Here is a 21,368-nt window from a genome sequence, read left to right on the forward strand (position 1 = left end):
AAAGGCTGAATATTTCTGTTCTGTGTTCACGGCTGAAGCGCTGGGAGCGGGACTCAGAAGACAAATGCGAATAGGGATGGAAGAGTAGTAGACCCTGATCGATTTTCAGAGAGTTGTGTTCGTGAAAAGCTAGCTAAATTAAATGTAGGCAAAGTGATAGGGCCAGACGGTGTACGTCTGAGGATGCTAAAGTTTACTATTTATTTATTTACCTAAGTGGTTTATATTCAAAAGAGATTCTGGTGGCTCCACTGACTGACCTTTTCAATGCTTTTCTAGAGTCGGGAGTGATAACAGAGGACTAGAGAAAGGCAGATATAGTCCCTCTACAGAAAAGTTGAAGTAAGTAAGTAGGGAATTACAGGCCGGTGAGCCTGGCTTTTGTGGTAAGCAAATTAATGGAAATGATTTTACAACAGAGAATGGTGAGGTTTCTGGAATCCATTATAGGACCGGAGGCAACATGAATTCACTAGAGGTAGGTCTTGTCACACAAATCTGATCAATTTCATTGACTAAGTGACCAGAGAATTGGCTAGAGGGAGTGTACTAGATGTGGTGTATTTAGATTTTAGCAAAGCCTTTGACAATGTTCCACACAGATGTCTAATAAATAAACTGAGTGCCCTCGGGATGGGCCCCAAAGTGACAGGCTGGGTCAAGAAATGGTTGAGTGGAAGATGACATAGGGTAGTGGTTAATGGAGATCGCTCTGAGGAAAGGGATGTTACCAGTGGTGTGCCTCAAGGTTCTGTTTTTGGGCCTGTTCTTTTTAACATTTTTATAAACGATATTGCTGAAAGGCTGTCGTATAAGATTTGCCTCTTTGCGGATTATATCAAAATGTGCATTAGAGTAGACACCCCGGATGGTGTGAATAACATGAAGAAAGACTTAGTGAAGCTTGAAGAATTTGGTAGCTAAAATTTGGTAGCTAAAATTTAGGGGTTGTTCTACTAAGGCACACTAACCGATTTAGCGCACGATAAATGCTAAGGCGCCCATAGAATATAATGAATGCCATAGCATTTAGCGAATGCTAATTGATTAGCTTGTGCTAAATCAGTTAGCGTTCCTTAGTAAAAGGACCCCTTAATGCTAAAAATGCAAGGTCATAAGAACATAAGAATTGCCGCTGCTGGGTCAGATCAGTGGTCCATCCTGCCCAGCAGTCCGCTCACGCGGCAGCCCTCTGGCCAAAGACCAGCGCCCTTTCTGACACTAGCCCTACCAGCGTACGTCCTTGTTCAACAGGAACTTGTCTAACTTAGTCTTGAATCCCTGGAGGGTATTTTCCCCTATGACAGACTCCAGAAGAGCGTTCCAGTTCTCTACCACTCTCTGGGTGAAGAAGAACTTCCTTACGTTCATACGGAATCTATCCCCTTTCAACTTTAGAGAGTGCCCTCTCGTTCTCCCTACCTTGGAGAGGGAAAACAACCTGTCCTTATCTACTACGTCTATTCCCTTCAGTACCTTCAATGTTTTGATCATGTCCCCTCTCAATCTCCTCTGTTCGAGGGAGAAGAGGCCCAGTTTTTCTAATCTTTCGCTGGGCTGCAAAAACCTGAAGAAACAGTACAGTTTAGGGGTGAAGAACTTATGTACATGACAGAAGAGCAGGACTTGGGTGTGATTGTATGTGATGATCTTAAGGTGGCCAAACAGGTTGAAAAAGTGATGGTGAAAGCTAGGGTGCATAGGGAGAGGTATGGCCAGTAGGAAAAAGGAGGTATTGAAGCCCCTATATAAGACTGGTGAGACCTTATTTAGAATATTGTGTACAATTCTGGTGGATTGTCTTCATCATAAGTGTAAGGTGATAGACTTAAAGATCTCAATCTGTATACTTTGGAGGAATGGCGGGAGAGGGGAGATATGATAAATGTTTAAATACCTATGTAGCGTAAAGGTGCATTAGTCAAGTCTCTTTCATTGAATGGAAGCTCTGAAATGAGAGGGCATAGGATGAAGTTAAGAGGTGATAGGCTCAGGAGTTTTGCAGAAAGGGTGGTAGATGCATGGAACAGTCTCCCGGAAGAGGTGGTAGAGACAAAGACTGTGTCTGAATTCAAGAAACCATGGAATAGGCACGTGGGATCTCTTAGAGGAAGAGATAATGGTTGCTGCGATGGGCAGACTGGATGGGCCATTTGGTCTTTATCTGCCATCATGTTTCTATCTGTTTAATTAACATAACATAACTTTATTCTTCTATACCTCCACAATCAAAGATTTCTAGGTGGTTTACACAGAAGAGAACTGGACAATCAGCGAAATGCAAAATATTAGTAGTAAAAGTACAACATGTTACCTAGAGTATAGACAATGTAAAATTTCTGTTATGAATAAAACTTCAGTTAAGAAATGAATTTATCAAATAATACAGTCTTAATTTATTTTCAAAATGCGCCATATGACAGCATGGCTCCACTAATATAATTACCCAGCCAGGACTGTTGTTTACTTGCTTGAAATGCAAGCATCATATCCAAAAAAGACCTACAGCTAGTGATCTTTGGGTAGGCAAATAAATTGCAATTCCTGGTTATCCTCGTAGGGCTATATTGCACGAAATAAGATAGAAGGTAGGTAGGGGCCAATCCCCAAACCAACTTAAAGCAAATACAAGCAAACTTAAATATTACTCGTATTTCTACTGGCAGCCAGTGCAGCATTCGATAGTAAGGACTGATATGATCATTTTTTTTCAGCCCAAATATCAGTCGGACAGCCGTGTTCTGCTCTATTCTCAATTTTCTTTGGTACTCCCAAATAAACAATGTTGCAATAGTCCAGTATAGATAAGTCTAATGCCTGCATCAATAAACTAAAGGATGGAGGAACAAAGTATTTTTTTGATGGTCTTTAGTTTCCTAGCGCAAAAAAGCACTTCTACACTACTAAATTCGTATGTTCTACCATAGTTAAATGAAAGTCTAATGTGACTCCTAATATATTACACTGGTTTCCTCTACAGTTTCATACTATATTAGTTTTAAATTGGAATGTATGATATATAAAAGAATATGCAGCAATTACGATTGGTGCAAAATGCAGCAAAAAAAAACTCTGTGGAGTGACAATGTTCCTAAATGGACTTTATTTGAAAGTGTCAGAGTTCCAAAGGTACACTGAAATCATCCACATAAAATAATTCTATTGACATAAAAATAAATCATCCACATAAGAGCCTTAAAGGACCTAGTCCGCTAGGGATACAGGACCCAACACGGTCCGTGTTTCAACAAAAAGTCTTCTTCAGGGGTCCCTGGGGGTCCTATAAAGGTGAGTACGTGGGAAACAATTGTGTGGTGAGCCGGAAGTGAGACGCTGCTTGCATTTGCAAAATGCAGCAGTCAGGTTAATTTTTGGGCTGAAGAAATTCGATCATGTAACACCTTCCTATCGACTTCTGCACAGGTGGCGCAGGTGAAGTTTAAGCTAGGTTGTTTTTGCTTTAAGGTACTAGTTGGGTTAGCCCCTAAATATATAACCGACCTTTTCTCTTTTTCAACCAATAGACATAAGAGAAGCTCACACTTGAATTTTGTCTCTCCACCGGCTAGAGGATGTAAATTTAAAAAACATCATCAACATCTTCTTTCATATCAGGCAGCATTATGGGGTAAAGATCTGGAACAATTGCTTCTGCTTACTAACACTTATGGGGAATTTAGGAAAACACCTAAAAACATATCTGTTCCTGATGTACTTAGGTAGCTGATTTGTTTAATCTTATTACACAATAATTGATCTTTAGGGCTCTCAGTTACTAATTCTTAATCTTTGTAAGTTTTACTTAAAATTTGTAGCATTTTTTAACTATTGTAAACCACATAGAACTTTATGGTCCTGTGATATATAAACTGTTATTATTATTATTATAAAATTTTTGAAAGGTCTAGTCCAGAAGACACGATTGATTTGTTCTCTTTTCCTAAGAGTTCCAGATCATCTAGAGTAGGGTTACCATATTTAAGGATAGGAAAACCCGGATGCATGGCCCCATTCCCCATTCTGTCCCAGCCTCGTCTTATTCTGCCTCCAACCCGCCCCTGTTTGCCTCCAGTCCCATCCCATTCCATCTCCTGTCCCACCTCCCAAAGCCTTCTTTTTTGCCAACCTCCAGGCCGTGTCTGGAGAGTCTCCAGCATGCGCAGATCCGTGTGACATCATCTGTGCATCTTTTTCCTTTTTTAACTATACCCAAATATTGTAACTTTTATCCCCATTCCTCAAACTCATGTATGTATTGTTTTAATTTTGAAATTTGAATTTATTTTGTAAGTTTCTTCTATTTAAATTGTAATATGTACATCGCCTAGAATCTGTTATAGGCGATTCATCAAAAACTGAATAAACTTGAAACTTGAAACTTGTTGAAGGCCCTCCAGATGTGGCCGTGGGCTTTCCAAATCCCAGACAAACTTCTGGGTTTTGGAAAGTCCATCTGGGAACCTGGACAGTCCTCTAAAAAGAGGCCCAGTCCGGGTTTTCCTGGACTTCTGGTAACCGTAATCTAGAGCAGACAATTCCCATTTAATCTATTTTCCTTCAGTGTTAGGCGCTCGCTCCGAAAAGACAGAGAATTCAATCAGCTACCAAGCCATACGATTCTGGTGCTCTTTACCAAAAGAATTAAGAATGTGTTCAAGAAACTTTTATTGTGATTTCTTCCTTTTTATCTATATTCTCCTTTTTTAAAAAAATTATCATAATCTATATATATAAAATCGGAGGTATGTATGTGTGTATGTATGTATGTGCCGCGATCACGCAAAAACGGCTTGACCGATTTGAACGAAACTTGGTATGCAGATCCCTCACTACCTGGGGTGATATGTTCTGGGGGTCTCGCGGCCCACCTGCACACGTGGGCGGAGCTACAAACAGAAATTCAGATTTCACCCATTCATGTCAATGGAAAAAATGTAAAAAGCTGCCATTCTCACAGTAATTCAAAAACGGCTTGACCGATTTGAACGAAACTTGGTATGCAGATCCCTCACTACCTGGGGTGATATGTTCTGGGGGTCTCGCGGCCCACAACTCTATGTTGCTTGCTCAGGGTTGGGTTCACCCAAGAATTTATATGTTCTTGCTCCAGGAGGTGAAACTAAAAATGTTGTTTATAATCACGTTTTGCTTTAGTTGTATTGTATTCATTTTGTCAAATATTTCACATTATAATTTGAATATTGTACTTTTTATTAAGCTGTAAAAAAATACTTTCATTCACCACTATAAAGTATCTTTATTTGAATCCATTTACAGTGTTATTGCTATAATTAAATACTCGTGCAACGTCGGGGCATCAGCTAGTAGTACATAAAATTGTAATCCACTTTGAACCTGGACAGGAGGTGATGGAATACATATATTACATATTCACGAGCATAAGCGTACATTTCTGAATGTAAATGGTGGCAGTGTGCCTAACGTCTAGGTCAACACTTATGCAGGCAGCTTACTCAATACTTTAAGTTACTTGTATAAATGTTGCATTTTGCCATCAGCTATAGACCTGGCATAAATGTGCATGCTTACATTTAAGTGTGCAAATGCCAGTTTATGCTAGTGTTTTATAAGAATTGCACAGAGATAACAGTGGATCACCACAAGTATCAGTCAAATCCATACAATTATTTTGCTGTTTTATTACAGCAGTAAGTTTATTATCAGTAGTTAATGTTTACCTGATACTGCCAGGTGTCCTCATGGCTATGGCCTTGAACAAAGCCTTGGGAACAAACAGGATTAACTTTAGGTCAGGGTGTCATAAACTTTTGGGATGCCTGTGAATAAGAACATAAGAATTGCTGCTGCTGGGTCAGACCAGTGGTCCATCCTGCCCAGCAGTCCGCTCACGCGGCGGCCCTCTGGTCAAAGACCAGCACCCTAACTGAGACTAGCCCACCAGTGCATGTTCTTGTTCAGCAGGAACTTGTCTAACTTTGTCTTGAATCCCTGGAGGGTGTTTTCCCCTATGTCAGACTCCGGAAGAGCGTTCCAATTTTCTACCACTCTCTGGGTGAAGAAGAACTTCCTTACGTTCGTACGGAATCTATCCCCTTTCAACTTTAGAGAGTGCCCTCTCGTTCTCCCTACCATGGAGAGGGTAAACAACCTGTCCTTATCTACTAAGTCTATTCCCTTCAGTACCTTGAATGTTTCGATCATGTCCCCTCTCAATCTCCTCTGTACGAGGGAGAAGAGGCCCAGTTTCTCTAATCTTTCACTGTACGGCAGCTCCCCAAGCCCCTTAACCATCTTAGTCGCTCTTCTCTGGACCCTTTTGAGTAGTACCGTGTCCTTCTTCATGTACGGCGAATCAGGGTTTCAGGATATCTGTAATGAATCTGTATACAGTAATTAAATATGCATACTTTGAAACCTTAGTATATGCCAACTTTTCAAAATGATTGAAGGTGCTCAGGCCTTGACCAAGTTTTGTAGAGACTAGGACCCAACCTAAAAACTTAGGAGTCAGCTGCTAAGAACTTTTCTCCTGTCCCTCAACCCCTCCACATTGTTTCCACTGAAGAGTAGAGGGATGCGAATTGCTCCCTAAGTCTGCAGAAGCACTTTTAGAAATGATTTATTAATGTTTTGTTCCAAGTAAATTAGTCCCTTACAATAGGATTTAATTCTTGTGGAAATAGACTAAAATGCATTTCTACCCCTTCTTTTCAGACTTCAGAGCAACAGTGATGTACTGCTCCAGGAGAGAATGGATAAGACTGAAGCACAGCAGAGAACAACTAATCCAACTTTTCTCCCCCTCACTCTTATTCCTGGCTTGCACTTCCCCTACCCTGCTCCACAGTTTCATTTCCTTTTTGTCCTCCTTAAGGTGCTACTTCACATCACTGGCATTAAAATGTGCACTGTGGAAAAAAAAGACCATTTACAGTATCTATTAATATTCAGCAAGCAAAGGAGATACAGGGTATTCCTTATGCAGGTCGGGAATATAATGTCTCTGCTTATGCAGATGACATCTTGCTTCATTTGAAGAATCCTGAATCTACCATTCCGCATTTACTGGAATTGATTGATCGATTTGGCAAATTTTCTGGTTACAAAATAAACTGGAGCAAATCAGAGGTTCTTCCATTAAATGTGAATTGTGTAAAAGGCTTATTTGATCCATTCCCTTTCCTATGGAAGGAAGAGGGAATAAAATATTTGGTCATTATGATTCAAAGAACATTGGAAGACACAATGACAGTAAATGAAAAATCCTTATTATTGAAAGTCAAAGAAATGTATGAGCATTGGAACCCACTACATCTTTCTTGGTGAGGGAGAGTTCAAACCATCAAAATGATTTTTGCTTATAGTTTGCTACCAAATGAGTATGTTGCCGGTTTATTTCCAAGGGTCCTTTTATAAAAAATTGAATGGGATCCTTACAAAGTTTATTTGGCTGGGTAAATCTGCTGGAATAGCTTTAGTATCTTTGCAAAAACCACAATCGGCGGGGGATGGGGGGTAAATTTTCTAAATTTTTATAGATATCATCAAGCTTTCATTATGCGTCAGGGTATGTACTGGATCCTTCCTGAACTCATGGAGCATCTTCCGGACTGGCTGATTTTAGAATGGCAACTTATGTCCCCATTACGGTTAATAATGCTAAGAAAAGACTCCTTAATACAAAGACAATAATTTGAAACTTGAAAAACAAGTGACTAGAATTTTCACATACACTCAGAATAGGGTAGGCCGACCAGGAGTCTTAGCCCCTATAGCCGAACCCACCGTCCCATCACTGTGTATGACTTAGGTGAAAAACTTAAATAATCGTGCTATTCAAACAATATATATATTTTCTTCAATGGCAAAGATAGGAGAAAAAGTTCTCACTTAACTTTTAGATGTTTTAGCAGGTCCCTTTCGAGGGTCTTTTTCAAGGAACCCAAGAAGAGGTGTAAACCACTCGAATGCCATAGAACTGCTTATAGCGTGATTTGGACAAGAAACTCTTGTGCTCATATATGAAGAGGAGCTTTTTCTTTACTTCTTCATATGTACAAGGCCCACGGTCTGTGACCAACCCAGATATTCAATGCTGGTGCTGTATCTGGTGACTAGCATTGAATTTCCAGTCTATTGTTGGCCAGCTGAGAAATAGCCGCCTAAGCGAATATTCAGCGGCTGGCTAGCTAACCTCCCCCACACACATTTTTACAAAGACGTGGTAGAGGTTTCTATAGTGGCCTGAAGCACTAAATGCTCCAACGCTCATAGAATTCCTATGAGCGTTAGAGCAGCACCAGAGCATTTAATGCCCTGGACCGTGATACAAACCTCTACTGCGGCCTAGTAAAAGAGGGCCTAAGTCTTAGCAGCCTAAGTCTGGCTGCTGAACTTAGTCAGCAAGCCACTGAATATTGGCGGCGACTGGCTATGCCATGCAACATAGCTGGTCATCAGTCAATCTATTGAGCCAGACGTTCAGCAGGAGACAGGAGTTTGAGCGGCCACAAGAGGGCACCCGCTCTAACTCAGGGGCGGAAAATTTCATGGCGACACCAGAAAGTATTTCTTCACAGAGAGAGTGGTTGATCATTGGAACAAGCTTCCAGTGCAGGTGATCGAGGCAGACAGCGTGCCAGACTTTAAGAATAAATGGGATACCCATGTGGGATCCCTACGAGGTTCAAGATAAGGAAATTGGGTCATTAGGGCATAGACAGGGGGTGGGTAAGCAGAGTGGGCAGACTTGATGGGCTGTAGCCCTTTTCTGCCGTCATCTTCTATGTTTCTATGTGCTCTTTGGCCGTCCAGGAGCCGTTCCTGGCCAGCTAACTAGGGCTAAATATCAGAGGAATGGTGCTTAGTTTTTTACAGGATTGTTGTGGGAGGAGTGATGTTGGGATGATCATGATTTTTATAGTTTATTTTAAACTTTCTAATTGGCAAAACAGAACAGAGCCATGTAGTCTAAGTTTAAAATGAAGGAAATGAATTCCGGTATAAACAGGACAGCAGAACATATTCTCCTACACAATATAAGAGAGTGAAGAAAGAAGAGTAAAAAGTAAGCAGTACCGGAGGCTAGAGACGCAATATCCAAAGTTTGTAATCAGCTAATGTTATTAAATTATCAAAATCTTGGAGGGACGAGGGAGCCAGGTGCCCGAATGTTGATTGAAAAGGGAGGCATAAGCTTATATGTTCGTCCAGTACCCCTGCATCAGCCCTGCTCTGAATGGATTTTTTTCAGGTGTCCTATTTTATATGCTTTCGATAACGTGTTTCAGGACCAGGCACTTACAGTAACGGGGTTAACCTTTGCTTACATGCTTGCATTATAAGAACTGATGGCTTCACATAGAAGAGCAGACCATGGCTATTGACCAAGCCTAAGTCTGCTTGCACCTCATTCCCCCCTCATGCTGGCCTACTGTACATACAGTTGAGGTGAGGGGTTATATTCAGCTAACGTTTCTAGCTTACTGCGTTCAGAGTTTGAAAGGTTGCTGCAAGTAGAGTTCAGAGGCTGTAACAGAGTTGTGAATCAAGACACCCCAGTTTATTTTTTTATCTTATACAACCTCTGTGTTGTTTAAATTGCATGGTTTTTAGGGTAGAGCCATTGTAGCTGTTGACTATGATGGAACTGGACATGTTTATAAGAAAAAAAACTGTGATATGCTTCCTTGCATGCCAATTTATTTATGGACTTATGTAGCATTTATTTATGTACTTATTTATTTATCTATTTATTCATTTTCTCTTTGTGTAGACATTGTGATGGGAAATTCAGCAACACTGCCACTTGAGTTCTGATGCCAGCTGTTCTAGAAAGGAAAGAATGTTCTAGAACACAGGGCTACAGCATGAAGTTCCAAGAGGGCAGACTCAGAAGCAATATCAGAAAACATTTCTTCAAGGCAAGAATGATGGATGATGGAATGGCTTCCCAGCAGAGGTAGTAGAGACAAAAACAGTAACTATTCAGTAAGATACACAATAAGCTTACAGGATCCTTTCTTTATGAAAACCTGAAGAAAAAGGCCAAAGATAATGAAATTATGACAAACAAAGACCAGTATGGTCCATCCAGTCCACCCAGAAATTTGTCAGGCACTGGCACCTACCAATCTGTGCAAGTTACCCCTTTCTATTGGGTCTTTTTACAAAGGTGCTTTGCAAAGTAGCGCACACTGAATACCGAGTAGTGTTGCCTAATTCACTGAATCACTTCGGTGAATTAATTCAAGTCGATTCATTCGCCGAAAAACTCAGACTCACAGAATACCCCTCCCCCTTCTCCCGTTGAGCAGGGCAGGATTAATTCGTCGAGGGTCCCTAGGCACACAAGTACACTGGATCCCCCTGCCCTGCCCTCCCCACCATGCCCTGCCCCCATGTATTTACTCACTTTATTTCTTTTATTTTAAAATTCAAAACAAAGATTACCATACTAGTGCCAGTGTACAGTTTTTCTTTTATGCAACCTCCAAACATCTCTGAACAAAACTCCCCTTCCTTCCTAGAGGAAGAGATCTTCAGCTGGCAGGGCTTTGGGAAACCCACCAATTTATATTTTGCATTTGGGTAGGAGGCATGGGGCACAGCGGGAACAAAATTTAGTGCCCATCATTTTATTGGACTAATACATTTCTTTCTTAGCTTTCAGAGGTTAAAACCTCTTTCTTCAGATCAGTAAACTATACTGCTGTTACAGTATCCCTGTCCTGACCTGAGGACAGGAGTTATGGTCTCTGAATTTGTAAAAAATGTATTAAAATTAGTTCAATAAACAGTATCATCTTATTTCCATTTTCTATTAATAAACGATTATCAACACAGCTACAATAATACCTTATCCTAAAGCAAAAATAAATAAACAAATAGAAATTTTTTTTCTACCTTTGTTGTCTGGTTTCTGCTTTCCTCATCTTCTCATCATTCTCTTCCTTCCATCCACTGTCTGTCCATTCCAGAAAATGTTTGTCTCCCTCTGTCATCTCTTCTCCTGCCCCCTCCCCCCTTGGTCTGGCATCCATCACCTTCCCTCTGTTCCCCTCATAGTCTGGCATCTCTCTCCTTCCATCTTTCCTTCCCTCTCCCCTGTGATTTTTAGCATCTCTCGTCTCATTTTCTTCACTTGGATGTGATATCTCCGTGTCCTTCCCTGTTCTTTGGCATCTCTCTCCTCTCTCTTCCCTTTCATTTTCTTCTCTGGTCTTTCTTCTCTATTTTCTGCCTCTGTTTAAATTAAATTCTTTCTTACTATTCAGCCCTCAGTTTCCCTCTTTTCACTGTATCTACTCACAGCTTGCCACCCCTTTCCTTCACCCCTCCATTATCTCACTAACTCTATCTTATTCCCCCCATCCAGCATTTGGGAAAGCAGTAGCAGTGGTGAGGAGGTGAGGGCTGGGCACAAGTTCTCCCCACTTCCATCATCTGTCCTGCCCTGCCCCTTTCTTCCCACATCCATCATCTGCCCTGCTCCCTTCGGTCTCCCTTCTCCCCACTTCCATCATCTGCCCTGCCCTGCCCCTTTCTTCCCACATCCATAATCTGCCCTGCTCCCTTCTGTCTCCCTTTTCCCCACTTCCATCATCTGTCCTGTCTTGCCCCTTTCTTCCCGCATCCATCATCTGCCCTGCTCGCTTCAGTCTCTCTTCTCCCCACATCCATCATCTGCCCTGCTCCCTTCTGTCTCCCTTCCCCCCACTTCCATCATCTGCCCTGCCCTGCCCCTTTCTTCCTACATCCATCATCTGCCCTGCTCCCTCCTGTCTCCCTTCTCCCCACTTCCATCATCTGGCCTCAAAATCCCCACTCTGATTCTCATCCCTCCAAAAAAAAACCCTCGAAGAATCAACTTCGCCTCTTTAAAGTCTGTTCCCCCTGCCAATCTCCCCAACCTCGCCTCCGACTCTCTCACCCCAGTCCCAACACTTTATTGTAACGTCAGATCCGCTTGCAACAAGATTCAAATTCTGAAGGATCTACTCGAGGATTCTGACCCCAGATTCCTATGCATCACGGAATCATGGATTACAAAAGATGACCTTTTTACACAAAACGAACTCTGCTCCCACGGCTACCAAGGCCTCTTCTCACCCAGAACTAACCGTAAAGGAGGTGGCCTGGCATTTCTCTACAAATCTTTCTTCGACATCCAGCTCTTTGAAAAGGGCAGCCACACCTCGCTAGAATATATGCTAGCCTCTGTCAACAATGAATTCCACCCTCACCCACTGGGCATCCTGCTTCTTTATTGCCCACCCACCCCATGGAACAAATCCTCCAATCTCGTCCTCGAGACCATAACAAATGCCTTCCTCAAATTTCAAAGACTACTGATCATTGGGGATATCAATCTCCACCTAGATGACATCACTAGCAAGGATACGGTTGAGTTTATTAGCTTCCTCACCTCCCTTGGCTTCCCCCCCCTGCTCCATCCCCAACCCATGAAAAGGAGCACACACTAGACCTCATTAGTTTACTCGATCTTACCGCTTACAAAACTTCAGCCAATGACATCTGCTGGGATTATGTCCCCTGGTCCGACCACTTCTTAGGGGCTTTTTGTCTCCCCATCTTCATGTCGCACCTTGGGGCTCCACCCCACAGTTCCAATTCCATTACCTACCGCAAAAAAATCACGAGCGATCTGTTCTGGTCTAAATTTCTCAACCTATTCTCCTCCGCTTCTATGCCTGCAGACTCAGAAGCTAATTGGCATAACTGGGTTGCTCTCTCTGAGTCCACCTACCACTCCCTCGCCCCTCTCTCCACTAAATCCATCTCCTACCCCCGCAAGGCCCCTTGGTACCTCCCGTATCACAGAGAACTAAAGCAAAAATGTCGAGCCCTGGAGTGCATATGGAAAAAATCTAAATCCCCCATAGATAGACAGTCCTGGAGAGTCAGTATTAAGCTGTACAATACAGTGCTAAAAAAAGCTAGGAAGAACTTCTACGGCGACAAAATCTCCAGATCCAACAACCAGAGCAGTACACTATTCAATATCTGGCGCTCCTTAACCTCCAAAAAAGACCCCTCCTCGCTCCCCTCCTCTCCCTCAGCCGATGCTCTGGCAAAATTCTTCAACGAAAAGGTCTCTACTCTGAGATGTTCCTTCCCACCTTCAGTGTCTTACAACTCCCTGATACCCACCGACCCCAATTCTACCCAAACGGTCTCCAACCCTATCCCAGTCGACAGATCCTGGACTACCTTTGAGCACGTATCTGAATCCCTGGTTTTCAAACTCTGCCTCAAACTGAAATCCTGCAACTGTTCCTTGGACCCATTCCCCTCCTACCTATACGAGAAAACTCATAAACTCTGCCCTACATTCGGGCCTTTTTTCCCCAGAAATAAGTCATATTGCCTTGACCCCACTATTGAAAAATCTGACCTAGACCCTTCCACACCATCCAGCTATCACCCAATAGCAAATATCCCTCTCTTAACCAAGATGCTAGAGTCTATCATATCTACCCAACTTTCATCATACTTAGAGAGATTCTTTATTCTTCTTCCTTACCAATACGGCTTTCGTCCCAACTTCAGCACCGAATCCCTATTGACCTCCTTGATCTCAAAGGTTCAACAACTTCATTCTCGAAATAAGTTTGCCGTCCTCCTACAATTCGACCTTTCCACCGCTTTCGACGTTGTCCATCACGATATTCTCGTTTACCAACTCTCTGAGATAGGCATTAACTCCACAGTCCTAGACTGGTTCTCAAAATTCCTACGTTATCATTCTTACGCTGTCAACATGAATGGCACCTCATCCTCCCCCTGGAAACCGATATGTGGAGTCCCGCAAGGTTCACCTCTATCCCCCATCCTCTTCAACATTTATATGACCTCCCTAAAACTCCTCCACCTATCCCCCCTTGAAACAATTTACACTTATGCTGACAACATTCTCGTCCTCCTCGAGACTAATTCGAACCTCACCAACCTTTCTGAGAACATAGCCTCCTGTATAATGAACCTCCAATCCTGGGCCCGTACCGTTCAAATGAAACTAAACGAGTCCAAAACAAGACTCCTCTGGCTTGGTCCAAAACTTGACCAACTACCCTCCTCCATCTCTCTGCCCTCTGGCTCCACTCTGCAGCTTGAGTTCTCAAGCAATGTTTTGGGCATCATCATTGATTCTTCATTGTCCTTCAACGACCACCTCAATTCCTTGGTAAAAAAAAATGCTTCTTCAGCCTTCACATGCTGAGGAAAGTCAAATCCTGTTTCCATCAAAATCACTTTGCCGTCCTTGTCCAATCCATCATCCTTTCCAGATTAGACTATTGCAACTCTATCTTCTAAAGCCTAACTAAGAAAAACCTTCATAGACTCCAGCGGATCCAGAATGCCGCGGCCAAGCTGATTTTCGCAAAAAGTAAATTTGACCATGTCTCCCCGCTTCTGTTCAAGCTTCACTGGCTACTGATAATCGCCAGGGTCCACTTCAAATGCACCTGTCTAGCTTTCAAAATCCTACATGGGATCCTCCCTCCATGTATCTCTCTTTCTTGGAATTCCTCAAACCCTAATTCCACCAGATCCACCCACAAATTAAAACTATCCTTCCCCTCATTAAGAGGCATTTCCCATAAAGGAAAACTAGGGACATCCCTTCCCTTCAGAATCATCGAGCTCTGGAACAACCTTTCCTCCCCTCTTCGGAACCTGAGCTCTCTCCAACTTTTCCGCAAACATCTGAAGACCTGGCTATTCTGAAAAATCTGATACTTATTCCATCTCTGGCATTCTAAGCCCTCTAAAACTCTTCATACTTGGACCTCTAACCCTTCATTGTAGTTCCTTTCTATCCCATCTCCTGTAAACCTCTACCTTTCATTGTAGTTCCTTTCCATCCCTTCTCCTGTAAACCGTGCCGAGCTCCACGAATGTGGAGATGATGCGGTATACAAACCTAAGATTTAGTTTAGTCCTGCCCTGCCCCTTTCTTCCCACATCCATCATCTTCCCTGCTCTGCCTTGCCCCTTTCTCTCGCTCTCTCTCCACCCCAGGTCCATCTCACCACTCACCTTTCACTCCTATTTTTTTAGATAGAGGATTACCATACAGGTCCTGGGTCTGATGGGCTGCCGCGTGAGCAGACTGCTGGGCATGATGGACCTCTGGTCTGACCCAGCAGAGGCACTGCTTATGTTCTTATTTTAGAACGGCGACGCCCCCCCAAGCATCAATCGGCAACGCAGCCTCCCCGATTAGCAACGTGCCCCCCATCGGCAATGCTGGCCCCTTCCCGATCGGCAACATGCCCCCCCCCATCAATGGATAGTAATACAAACTAGAGAATGACACGGGGAGCGATCCCCGCAGCGAACCGCTGCGTGGCTGCGGGTTATGGTGACCTCATTAGCAAATCGCCGCAGACGCGGGGACAAATCCTTTCACCGACCGCAAAAACGGTGAATAGATTTGTCCCCGCAGGCCAATGTCCCCCCTTCTAGGAACCGCTATTTACCTGTGTTTTCACCGTGCTCCTCATTTGTCAGATCAACCCTTCCTGCCAATAGAACCCGCCCCCCCCCCCCCACGACGATCGCCCTCACTGGTAGGAGGGTGCCCAACCCCTCCTGCCGGCACCCCCAACGGCCCCCTATATCGCCAATAGGAGGGTGCCCAACCCCTCCTGCCGGTCCCTCCCCCAACAAACCCCGCCATCCCGAAACACCACCCTTAGTCTTACTTTCCAAGTTGGACCGGACAGCTCCTCGCTCGTCTGGCCAGCAGGCCTGCCTCCGTCCAAATGAGGCGGGCCCGCCCCTCCCCTCCCCTGCCTAACCCACAGGATCCTAGGGCCTGATTGGCCCAAGCACCTAAGGCCCCTCCTATAGCGGGAGTGGCTTTAGGTGCCTAGACCAATCAGGCCCTAGGATCCTGTGGGTTGGGCAGGGTAGGGGCGGGCCCGCCTCATTTGGACGGAGGCAAGCCTGCTGGCCATACGTGTGAGGAGCCGTCCGGTCCAACTTGGAAAGTAAGACTAAGGGGGTTCCGGGGTGGGAGGGTTCGTTGGGGGGGGGGGTCCAGCAGGAGGGGTTGGGTACCCTCCTGCCGGCGATCTTAGGGGAGGCCATTGGGAGGACCGGCAGGAGGGGTTGGGTACCCTTCTGCTGCGATTGTCGGGAGGGCCGTTGGGGGGGTCTACAGGAGGGGTTGGGTGCCCTCCTGCCGTGATTGCTGGGGGGAGGGGAGACTTGCAGCCGTAGCCGCGGTCACTATGCTAATCACGGCAGGGAGATCTTTGCCGCGATTAGGTACAGCGGCCGCGTCTACTTACCATATAGGCTAACATTGTAAGCATTTAAAGTACATGTCGTGTTTGTTTTTGCATTGCTAGCCCCAGGGGTGGTGGAAGATTAGTGATTGAAAAACTGTATGAAAAATAACTATTTTAAATTTAGTGATCAAAATGTGTCAGTTTTGAGAATTTATATTAATTAATTTTTTCTCTGCGTGTTTTGTTTTTGTATAGTTATTAACTAATATTTAACTAAGTTTTAAAGTTTTAAAGAATGTTTCCTTTATACGTAAATAAAGAAAAGTGAATGGGATTGCAGTGGCGGTGACGGGGCGGTGAATGGGGTGGCAGTGGCGGTGACGGGGCGGTGAAGAGGATGGTGAGACGGGGACGGGGCGGTGACGGGGATGGTGAGACGGGGACGGGGCGGTGACGGGGATGGTGAGACGGGGACGGGGCGGTGACGGGGACCAATTTTTTCACCGTGTCATTCTCTAATACAAACAAGCAACGTGGGTAAGAAAGGCAACGGGAACTGTAATTTTGCAAGCGGTGCTGCTTGGCCAAAGCTTCCCTCTGAGGTGGTATTTGTGTTCTATCAGACATGATGCACTTTCCAGTACAGATAACAGCACATTGTGTGGGGTGCATTCCATGGTTTGGTGTGAAATTTTCTATTTATCTCTTTAGTACGAGTATTTACAATCCTGTTCTTATAATGAGTTATAAGTATGCCAATAAAAATGAGTTTAAAAAAGTTGAGTATTTTGCTATTTCGATATGACAAAATTATACTCAGTTCCAGTAGTTAATGTTTACCTGGTCCTGAGCTATCTTTCAAAGTCATGGCTTTAGATTTATAAACATAGAATAAGTCTCTGACCTTGAGTTTGTTGGCTAATGGAGTAAATGTCTTTATTATCCATTAACAGTGTACTGTTATCTGTATTGGAAAGTTCATCGTGTCTGATAGAACACAAATACCACCTCAAAGAGAAAATGCTACAACCCTGGTATGGGACCCATAAGAGGTTCCTAATAAATACAAAGACTAACATAAACAAAATGTAACATTCAGTGAACAGTGTGTGGTATGGTGCAGTGGTTACAGCTACGGCCCCAGCACCCTGCGGTTGTGGGTTCAAATCCCATTCTGCTCCTTGTGACTGTGGGCAAGTCACTTAATCCCTCAGTGCCCCAGGTACATTAGAAAGAGTGGGAGCCTGCTGGGATACATAGGCAAAATGCTTGAGTATCTGAATAATTTGTAATCTGCACAGATTTATAAGATATGCGGAATATAAATACATTTTTTTAAAAAAATGTCAACAGTGTGGATGCCATACAGTTATTTTCAGTATTAACCCTATACTCAAAACATCAGACTTATAAATTTTATATTTACTGACAACTCCCCACTTGTCAGTAAATATAAAAAATTAAAAAAAAGATTCCTTATCTATTCAGTAATAGGTTATGATCGTTAAGGAGAAGCATTATCCAGTCGGATTCCCAAGCACTGAAAATCTTTCCATTCTTGATCCTCTTCAGGACCTTCTCCTTTACTGTCCATTTGTGTCATTACAAAAAGCATTTTCTTCCACTGTAGCAGACCTGGGGCTCGTGGGTCTCTCCATGAAAGTAAGATCACTTTCTTGCCCAGGGCAAAAGCTTTCTCCATAAATAAATGTCTCCCTTCAAAAGATGTAACTGAATTTGAAGAGGGTGCAAAAGCACAATGTTGACCAGAAGTGGAATTGCTACTCCTTCCTCCATATAAAAAAGAATATTAGAGGGCGAGGGGGTTTGCGGACTATATCCCCCTCCCCCCAACAAAGACCACATGGTCAGGCTAAAATATAGTAAAATTTATTGAAATACAGCAGCAAGCATATATGATGTAATAATACCAGCCAAACAAGAGGGAGAATTTCTCTATGGCCAACTGAGAAATATCTCTGCTTTACATAGGGGTCCTTTTACTAAGGCGAGCTAACTGATTTAGCGTGCACTAAAGATTAGCACGCACTAAATGCTAAGGCGCCCATTATATTCTATGGATGCCTTAGTATTTAACGCGCACTAAATTGATTACTACGTGCTAAATCAGTTAGCTCGCCTTAGTAAAAGGACCCCATAATTATAGAGGCTACCTTTATGCTTCTTATCACCGAAACCTTAATCTATGCCAAGCCTGGCTAAAGAACACTACATTCCATGAAATCGTGGTAATCAATCTAATTAAACCCATATCTGTGTTTCTGGTTTCTTATCTGAGCTCAAGAATGCTATATTTTGTTTTTACTTAAGTGGTAACTTTGATGACCACTTCTACCTTGCACCTCCTCTTCTGGTCTGCATTCCTTCTGGTTCTGTGTTCATGGCATAAACGTGAACTTTTTGCATGAACAGCATATGCAGGATACCACTGTTCTGTAGTGCTAGCATTTTCTCACAGAGCAACCATCTGCCACCTCTCCCGTCTTTCCTCCAAAGTATACAGATTGAGATCTTTAAGTCTGTCCCCATACGCCTTATGACAAAGACCACACACCATTTTAGTAGGCTTCCTCTGGACCGACTCCATCCTTATATCTTTTTGAAGATGCAGTCGCCAGAATTGTACACAATATTCTAAATGAGGTCTCACCAGTCTTATACAGGGGCATCAACACCTCCTTTTTCCTACTGGCCATACCTCTCCCCATGCATCCTAGCATCCTTCTAGCTTTCACCGTCACCTTTTCAACCTGTTTGGCCACCTTAAGATCATCACATACAATCACACACAAGTCCCACTCTTCTGTCATACACATAAGTTCTTGACCCCCTAAACCAAGCAAGTCAAACGCAAAGGGTGACACAGGCCAAGTAAACAAGGTTTAAGTTTAAGTGGACCGCAAAAAAAGCAAAAATGTCATTTTCATAGAAACTTAGGTTTATTTAGAAAAGTACAATATAAAGCAAGAACAAGATAAGGGGAGCTCAGGGCGATATGCCACTGGGGTGATAGAAGAATGAATGTCCAGACATGTGATTGCAGATGCATGCTTGCCAGTTTGACAATTGGAAGGATCCACCATGCAGAAGTAGAAGATGCTTGAGTGGTCAGTGGGATCCCATCAAATTCTTGGGATAGCAAACTTCATGGCTTTCTTTTCCCCTTGCTACCATCCTATAGAAAACCAAAATGAAATTGTGTCAATGAAAACAATAAATCTATTTCATCTATGACTAACGTGTATGAGATTCTTGCAACATATTTCACTCGCATGATACATTTTCAAATAATATTGAAAATTTAAATATTTTTTTTTTAATTAAACATTTTAAGAAATTTGATAGCAGAAAATTCTGCCATCCTAATGAGAAACAAACTTGTCCTACCTTCTTGAGTTTTTTGGTAGTGCTCACATGTGCCCAAGGTTTGTCTTGATCCCCAACAGGTATGCCAGAATATGCCTTGTAGGCATCGCACATCTTCTATGGAGTACATTTTCCCTCTTGCCTTGATAAACTGTCCGCATACATAGCAAAATGCATCTGCCGGATGTTTGCACCATAGTTAAAGGTCCCATAAGTTTATTCAGATTGGAATCAATCTGGAATGTTCTACCAAAAAAAAACCAAAAATAGATAAATTTCAAAATATCAATGTCCTATTCACAAAAGCAAAGTTTGAGGGGAAAGATAGCCATCGCCTATACTTTTGTGGCATAGGTTATTAAGAAAGAACACTTATTACCCGGGAACAAAAAAAATGTTGTTACATAGTGATATTCAAACATTTTAGACTATGTCCAGGGCACAATTTGAATGTTTGGGGCCATGCCTGTTTTAACAATGAATAATTGCCAAATAGGTGCCCAAACTAACCAGATGACCACTGGAGGGATGTAAGCATGACCCCCTATACTCTCCCCGTAGTCACTGACCCCCCCTCCCATTCCCCCAACGATGTGTATGAAACAGCACATACCCGCCCGTATGACAGCTTCAGATGTTATGGCCAGACCTAGACTCTGGAGTAGCCTAGTGGTTGGTGCAGTGGACTGCAGTGAAGGGGACCAAGGCCCATATCCCACTCTAAATAGTACACTTGTGGTTGAAAGTGTGGACCCTCCAAAACGCACCCAAAATCTACTGTACCCATATTTAGGTGACACCTGCAGACATAAGGGCTATTGGGGGGGGGGGTGTTACAATTAGGTATAGTAGGCTTTGAGTGGGTTTTGGAGGGATCCCTCATACACTGTAAGGGGGTTATAGTGGCCTTTTTATGTGAAGTTCACTGTAGTGCCTCCTGAGGTGCCCCAGTGCTCAGTTGGGATGTCTATGTGGCCAGTCTACTAAAAATGCTGGTTCCTCCTACATCCCAAAGGATTGTTTTGTATGTTTTTCTTTTGGACATTTATTTTTTTTCCCCGAATATGATTCAAAAAGATAGATGCACGTCTAAGAAATGGCCATCTTTGACAAAAACAAGCTAGATGATTTGCAGTTTTGAAAATGGGCATGTTTGATACTGGATTTTTGTGCGTCTTCTGCAAAACATCCAAACTCGGATTTGGACGTCAAATCGAAAATGCCCTTCAATATCATACACAGTGACATTTTACAAATAGACAATACAGAGCACAGACATCTATGGAACATGAATGCCTCATACTTGCAAACCAGCTTTTATTAGTTCAGACCCAATATCCAGTAGACCAGGGGTGCCCTATACGTCGATCGCAATCGACCAGTAGATCGGGAAGGCAACACAAGTCATAGATACATAGAGTATGACGGCAGAAAAGGGCCGACGGTCCAACCAGTTTGCCCACTCAAAGAACCCTCCCCTTAAAAGAACCCTCCCCTAAGCATTTCCCTGGAGTCGATCGCGATAGACTCCGGGCTCCGTGATAGACTCGTGTTGCCATCCCGATCTACCGGGCCGATCAGCCTTCCTCTCCCCAACGTCTCCCATCGCTGCCCCAAGCTCTCCCTGCAGAAGTGTCAGATTGACCAGAATTCCTCTCCCCAACGTCAATTCTGACGTTGGAGAGGAAGTTCTGGGCCAGCCAATCACTGCCTGTCTGGCTCGGAACTTCCTCTCCA

The 21,368-nt window shown here is 43.3% G+C and overlaps 1 protein-coding gene across 1 annotated transcript in view; it reads left to right on the forward strand.

Annotated features, from left to right (window-relative positions):
- Positions 1 to 225: 225 nt before the first annotated feature.
- The window catches only part of LOC117355598 (5-beta-cholestane-3-alpha,7-alpha-diol 12-alpha-hydroxylase), a 50,735-nt gene continuing 29,592 nt past the window's right edge, over positions 226 to 21,368 (forward strand). The window contains exons 1-2 of the mRNA XM_033934390.1: positions 226 to 342; positions 9,758 to 9,943. The gene's annotated coding sequence lies outside the window, so the exon portion shown is untranslated. The remainder of the gene's footprint in view (positions 343 to 9,757; positions 9,944 to 21,368) is intronic.

Source organism: Geotrypetes seraphini, chromosome 2 (assembly GCF_902459505.1).
Source record: "Geotrypetes seraphini chromosome 2, aGeoSer1.1, whole genome shotgun sequence".
Lineage (NCBI taxonomy): Eukaryota > Metazoa > Chordata > Amphibia > Gymnophiona > Dermophiidae > Geotrypetes > Geotrypetes seraphini.